This window comes from Dromaius novaehollandiae, chromosome 2 (genome assembly GCF_036370855.1).
Source record: "Dromaius novaehollandiae isolate bDroNov1 chromosome 2, bDroNov1.hap1, whole genome shotgun sequence".
Lineage (NCBI taxonomy): Eukaryota > Metazoa > Chordata > Aves > Casuariiformes > Dromaiidae > Dromaius > Dromaius novaehollandiae.
This window is the reverse complement of record NC_088099.1, coordinates 170,247,353-170,253,352: the sequence shown is the minus strand read 5'-3', so window position 1 is coordinate 170,253,352 and position 6,000 is coordinate 170,247,353. Positions and strand designations below refer to the sequence as shown.

The window sequence follows — 6,000 nt, the reverse complement described above, 5'->3', positions numbered from 1 at the left end:
TACGCAAAAAGAACTATTCCCACGCATAAGATGCTACCAGCCAGAAAGCCCTACGATGCCATGACCGTGCAGCTCTGCTGCTCCGGATGAGCCCAGAAAAGAGTCAAACGCCACTGCCCGGGATGGAAAGCGGCCCGCAAAGCTGGGACGACCGATGCCGAAGCACCCGGCCGGGAAGACCCGAGGCTGCGGCGATACAGGGAAGAACCCTGAAAGCATGCCAAGAAGATGAAAAACAAGAGCAGAAACAGAAGAGGGGCAGGCAAAAAGGCCTCGACAATGGCCCCGAAGATGAGCGGCCGCAAATGGTCACGATGCAAAGCCGGAGCGACGGACCGCCCCTTTCAGCTGCCCGCACGGGACGAGACGCGATCCGCTGGAGCGATGCCGATGACTGAGGCCAGGCAAAAGACGGTGGATGCCTGCCGCGATGGCGCTGTGGAGCGTGGGCTGTGCTCCTTGAGCACAAAGATCAAGAGCAACATCAAGACCTGAGCAAAAGATAGCACAGCTATAACACACACCACATAGACTACACAACACAGACACAGGCTGGAGCTGCCCTACGTACCACACCCTCACTTTCTGCCATGCGCACCCCACCACCTCTGCCTCACACACCACTCATCCAGAGCAGCCCTCCCTACTACACTGAATATCAGCACGCATGCACAGAATGAAGACAACCCCAACACCCTTTGCCCCTCACCTTAGCTTTTCCAGGGCTGGGGGCGGAGGGGGGCGGTCAGGTCACTTTTTGATCCTTAAGAGGCATCACTCAATGGCAGCCACATCCTCTCTAATCTTCCTTCGCTCACCTTCATCACCTGCCAAACCAGAGCGCAAGCAGTCACACCCCATGCCGGGCACCTCCATGCTCATCTGCAAGAGCGTGCCTCTCCAAACCGCCATTGTCGCTCCATTCACCTGCACCGCGCCAAAGCGATACTCCCACATCCTGACTGAAAGTAATCCCATGACACCTGCAAAAAACAAAACAACAAAATTACTCTTCTCCTAGGCACTGCGGACTAGCCGTAAAACAACTGACACGCCATTACACTCACCCATTCTACCTCACCTCAAATCCTCAGGCATGCCTGGAAAAGGCCCGCAAGGTATCTGAAAAAGCAAAGCGGACAGCCCCAGAAGCCACGGTAGGAGTCAGAAGCAGAGCCACAAAAGAGCAGATGGCAGTGGGTTCGCAGGCACAGATGAAAGAAAAGAGCTGCCGGGCGAGACTGCAAACTGCTTCCTGCCGGTCCCGAGAAGGCCAGCAGTTTTTTTTCCTCTCTCAGCACTGAGGCTTGGACAAGAAAAGAGGTGAATTCGTTAGCTTGCAGGAGGTTGCTTTTTGACCCCTTCAGACACATGGACTTACTCACAGCTGCACTTAGTTTCCAAAGATGTGACTTCCTTTCTCATCATACTGCACTTCCAGGCAGGAAGAATGCTCACTTGGCTCTTCACACTCTTCACATAAAGTCTAGACTCTTCCATAACTCTGCATACTACAAAAAAAACTTACTCACTTCCTCTTGGAACAGAGCTGACAATATTTCTGAGGAGCAGCAGAACATCCGGCAAGCAAGCCGGAAACCACAGTAGCTGACGAGAACGATATCTCACATGCATCCACATTACTGGACATAAGGCACACAAGCACTACGTAGAGCAGAAACGTAGATGGAAATGTTTTCCGGGGACCCCTGTTCTGTCCTTTTCTCTGCAATCCAGCTGAGGGACAAACAATTCTTCGAGTGTCATCATCTTCAAAGAGCCGAGCGATGAAGCTGCATCCCTTCCGCAATAAACACAGAAACGCAACAAAACAATACTGATGGTTAACAAAAGATACGACTGCAGACGCAGAAGCCCTCTTCCACCCCTGAACGCCCCGCGCCGAGACACCGACGCAAAACCGAAACTGCCTGCTTTAAGCGATTTTTCTGGCAGGCTTACGGCTCCACCTTCAGCCATCCCGTTGCTCTAATCTTAAGGAACAGCCTTTGCATCTCCAAATGCAGCAATAACTCTTCCTGGATACCTTTGCTTCTGCAAATGCTGCTATTCGCCGAGACAAGTTCAGACCACTAACCCCAAAGGACAGCAAACGCAGAATGAACTCCCTGCCACCAGGCCCTCGGTTTATGTACCCCTAGCCCCGCCCACTGCCCTACCCACAAGCCCTGGGAAGGGGAGGGGCAAAGCACTGCCAGCCATAAAGACAGAGGGCTAGGGAAGAGCAAGGCTTTTGCTTCCACTCTGTAGCTAGGCTGCAGAGCACAGAAAGGCTAAACAGACCTCTTGGATAAAATGGACCATCTTCTTTGTTACTAAGACTTCATATACTGTATCCATAATACCAGGAGGTCTGTTATTAAATTCTTTTACCCTAACTAGCACTAGCCTTTACACTGAAAACTAGAAATCAGTTCTGCTTACGCTTAGAAAGAAAACTACAAGATTCCACATAACCTATAAAGGGAACGCTACACCACACTGCTCTAATTGGTTCACACCTGTATTGAATACAGCTGTTGTAGGAAGACAGCATTTCCTCTAGGGCAAACCAAGATATCTAAATAACCCCCCGGAACAACGCTGCTTCTGTAATGTGAGTACTTCCAAACAGGGGTATTTCCTGTATAGTACCTAGAGTGCTTAGAAAAAGGGGCCACTGGGTGGAATGGAGAGTTCCCCAGGGGAATACTACCTCTGTATGCCTAAGGGGAGGACTCGCACGAGGAGGGAAGAGGGATGCTAAGAGGGCTGGAGAACCCACGCAGGGCTCTGGGACACAACAAAGGCTTCCAGAAGCAGTTATGAATGGATGACAGCGGTCACACAAGGACTAAAGGGCCAAAACAGAGCTCAGGCACAAAAGAAAGGCTGACAGAGTAGTCCAGAGTAAAATAAAGGGGTTCCTCAGAGCTCTACAGGACCAATAGAGGTCTATGCAGCACAACAAAGCTCTAAAGAAGAATCCAGAGCAGATTAGATATCTCTTACGCAGACTAGAGAGCAACTAAAAGAAGGCAGAAGAGAACAAGTAAAGCCTCCAAAGGGGTTCAGAAGAAAACATGGGTACTCAGGCACCTAAACAATGAAAACAGCACTCTAGGGCATAAGAGAGGGCTCAGGAAGAATTCTGAGACCACTAAATAACTCCTAAAGGAAATAGCCAAAAGACAGCTCTAGGGAACAAGGAAGGACAAAAGAGTAGTCCAGAGGCCACTAGAGAGGTGCTAAGCAGCCCGCATGGCCAAGGAATGACTCTGGAGAACAAGGAAGAAATCTGAAGGGCTTCTGAGGAGACTAGAGAATTCCAAAGGGGGCTGTGCAGCCAGAGGACAGCTCTGGTGCAGAACAAGCACCACACCCCAGGAGTGGTTCTGAGCAGACCAGAAGGCTCCTAAGGGGACTAAAAGGCAAAAAAAACAAAACTGGCTAACGTGACTGACCTCAGGAGGTGCTCTGAGGAGACAGGAAGGCTCTTATACTATGCAGATGACCAAAACAGGGCTGTGGGGCACAACAAAGGCCTCCAGATGGGTTCTCAGTGCACTATAGGGGTCCTAAGGGAACTGGAGATCCAAAACACAGCTTTCGATCATGACAAAGGCCTTTACAAGCCTGCTGAGGGGACTAGAGGGGTGCTGAGGGGTCTGGAGGACAAAGAGAGCTCTGCACGGAAAAATAAAAGCACAAGAGATGAGGCCAAAGCAGAACAGAGGGCTGCTAAGTCTGGTAGGGGAACAAAAAAGGGCTCCACAGCATGAAGAAAAGCTCAACAGGAATTCTGAGGCTTCTAACAGGGTCCTAAAGTACTCTAGATATCCAAAATGGAGCTCTGAGGCAAAAAAAAGGTTAATTGGATTAGGGCTCGAAGACAGCCAGGTGGCCCAATTCAGTGGAAAAGAGTCGTTGAGAGCGCAGTAGAAGGGTGCTAAGGCATCTACACGGTCAAGAAGTGGCTCTGGGCAAGAAGGGAGAAATCTGGAGGGGGTGCCAGGAGACTAGAGGCTGTCTAAGGGGGCTGCGGGACCAGAAGAGAGGTGGAGGGCCGCATTCTGTGGAAAAGAGGGATCCAGAGTGCACTAGAGGGATGCTAAGCCATCTACATGGTCCATAAATGCCTCTGGGAAGAAGGGAGAAATCTGGAGGGATTGCGAGGAGACTAGAGGGTGTCTAAGGGGTCTGGGGGGCCAGAAGAGAGCTAGGGGGCCCAATTATGTGATAAAGAGGGCTCCAGAGCGCACTGGAGGGGTGCTAAGGCATCTACATGGTTCAGAAATGCCTCTGGGAAGAAGAGAGAAATCTGGAGGGGTTGCGAGGAGACTAGAGGGTGTCTAAGCGGCCGGGGGTCCCAAAGACAGCTGGGGTCCCCATTCTGTAGAAAAGAGTAGTCCAGAGTGCACTAGAGGGGTGCTAAGCTGTGTACATGGTCCAGAAATGCCTCTGCGGAAGAAGGGAAAAATCTGGAGGGGTTGCCAGGAGACTAGAGGGGATCTAAGGGGTCTGGAGGTCCCAAAGATATCTGGGGGGCACAACTGTATAGAAAAGAGGGGTCCAGAACGCACTAGAGGGGTGCTAAGGTGTGTGCATGGTCTAGAAATGGCTCTGGGGAAGAAGGGAGAAATCTGGAGGGGTTGCCAGGAAACTAGAGGGTGTCTAAGGTGTCTGGGGGGCCAGAAGAGAGCCGGGGGGCCCAATTCTGTGGAAAAGAGGGGTCCAGAGCGCACTAGAGGGGTGCTAAGGCATCTATACTGTCAAGAAATGTCTGCGGGGAAGAAGGGAGCAATCTGGAGGAGTTGCGAGGAGACTAGAGGGAGTCTAAGGGCTCTGGGGGTCCAGAAGAGAGCTGGGGGGCCCAATTCTGTGGAACAGAGGACTCCAGAGTGCACTAGAGGAGTGCTAAGGAGCCTACATGGTCTAGAAATGCCTCTGGGGAAGAAGGGAGCAATCTGGAGGAGTTGCGAGGAGACTAGAGGGTGTCTAAGGGGTCTGGGGGGCCAGAAGAGAGCTGGGGGGGACATTCTGCCGAAAAGAAGGGTCCACAGTGCACTAGAGGGGTGCTAAGGCGTCTACATGGTCCAGAAATGGCTCTGGGGAAGAAGGGAAAAATCTGGAGGGGTTGCAAGGACACTAGAGGGAGTCTAAGGGCTCTGGGGGTTGAAGAGAGGTGGGGGGCCCAATTCTGTGTAACAGAGGACTCCAGAGCGCACTAGAGGAGTGCTAAGGAGTCTACATGGTCCAGAAATGCCTCTGGGGAAGAGGGGAGAAATCTGGAGGGGTTGCGAGGAGACTAGAGGGTGTCTAAGGGGTGTGCAGGACCCAAAGATATCTGGGGGTCACAATTGTGTACAAAAGAGGGATCCAGAGCACACTAGACCAGTGCTAAGGGATCTACACTGTCAAGAAATGCCTCTGGGGAAGAAGGGAGAAATCTGGAGGGATTGCAAGGAGACTCCAGGGTGTCTAAGGGGTCTGGGGGCCCGAAGACAGCTGGGGGGGGGGCATTCTTTGGAAAAGAGGGGTGCAGAGCACACTAGAGGAGTGCTAAGGCGCCTACACTGTCAAGAAATGCCTCTGGGGAAGAAGGGAGAAATCTGCAGGGGTTGCCAGGAAACTAGAGGGTGTCTAAAGGGCCACGGGGCCCAGAAGAGAGGTGCGGGGCCCAATTCTGTGGTAAAGAGGGCTCAAGAGCGCACTAGAGGAGTGCTATGGCGTATACACTGTCAAAAATGCTTCTGGGGAAGAAGGGAGGAAGCTGGAGGGGTTGCGAGGAGACTAGAGGGTGTCTAAGGGGGCTGAGGTTTCCGAAGAGAGGTGGGGAGCCCCATTCTGTGGAAAAGAGGGGTCCAGAGCGCACTAGAGGGGTGCTAAGGTGTCTACATGGTCCAGAAATGCCTCTGGGGAAGAAGGGAGAAATCTGGAGGGGTTGCGAGGAGACTAGAGCATGTCTAAGGGGTCTGGGGGCCCAGAAGATAGCTGGGG

At 52.2% G+C, this 6,000-nt stretch overlaps 1 long non-coding RNA gene across 3 annotated transcripts in view; it reads right to left on the bottom strand.

Moving 5' to 3' along the window:
• Positions 1 to 767: 767 nt before the first annotated feature.
• Positions 768 to 6,000, bottom strand: part of LOC135327372 (uncharacterized) — a 142,673-nt gene continuing 137,440 nt past the window's right edge. The window contains exons 1-4 of one of the 3 annotated variants that reach the window (XR_010387491.1): positions 2,048 to 2,104; positions 1,068 to 1,801; positions 928 to 983; positions 777 to 827 (exon numbers count right to left, since the gene is read on the bottom strand). This is a non-coding gene — a long non-coding RNA (uncharacterized LOC135327372). Of the gene's footprint in view, positions 828 to 927; positions 984 to 1,067; positions 1,802 to 2,047; positions 2,105 to 6,000 lie in introns of those variants that run through there. The other 2 variants (XR_010387492.1, XR_010387490.1) reach the window with 2 other exon arrangements.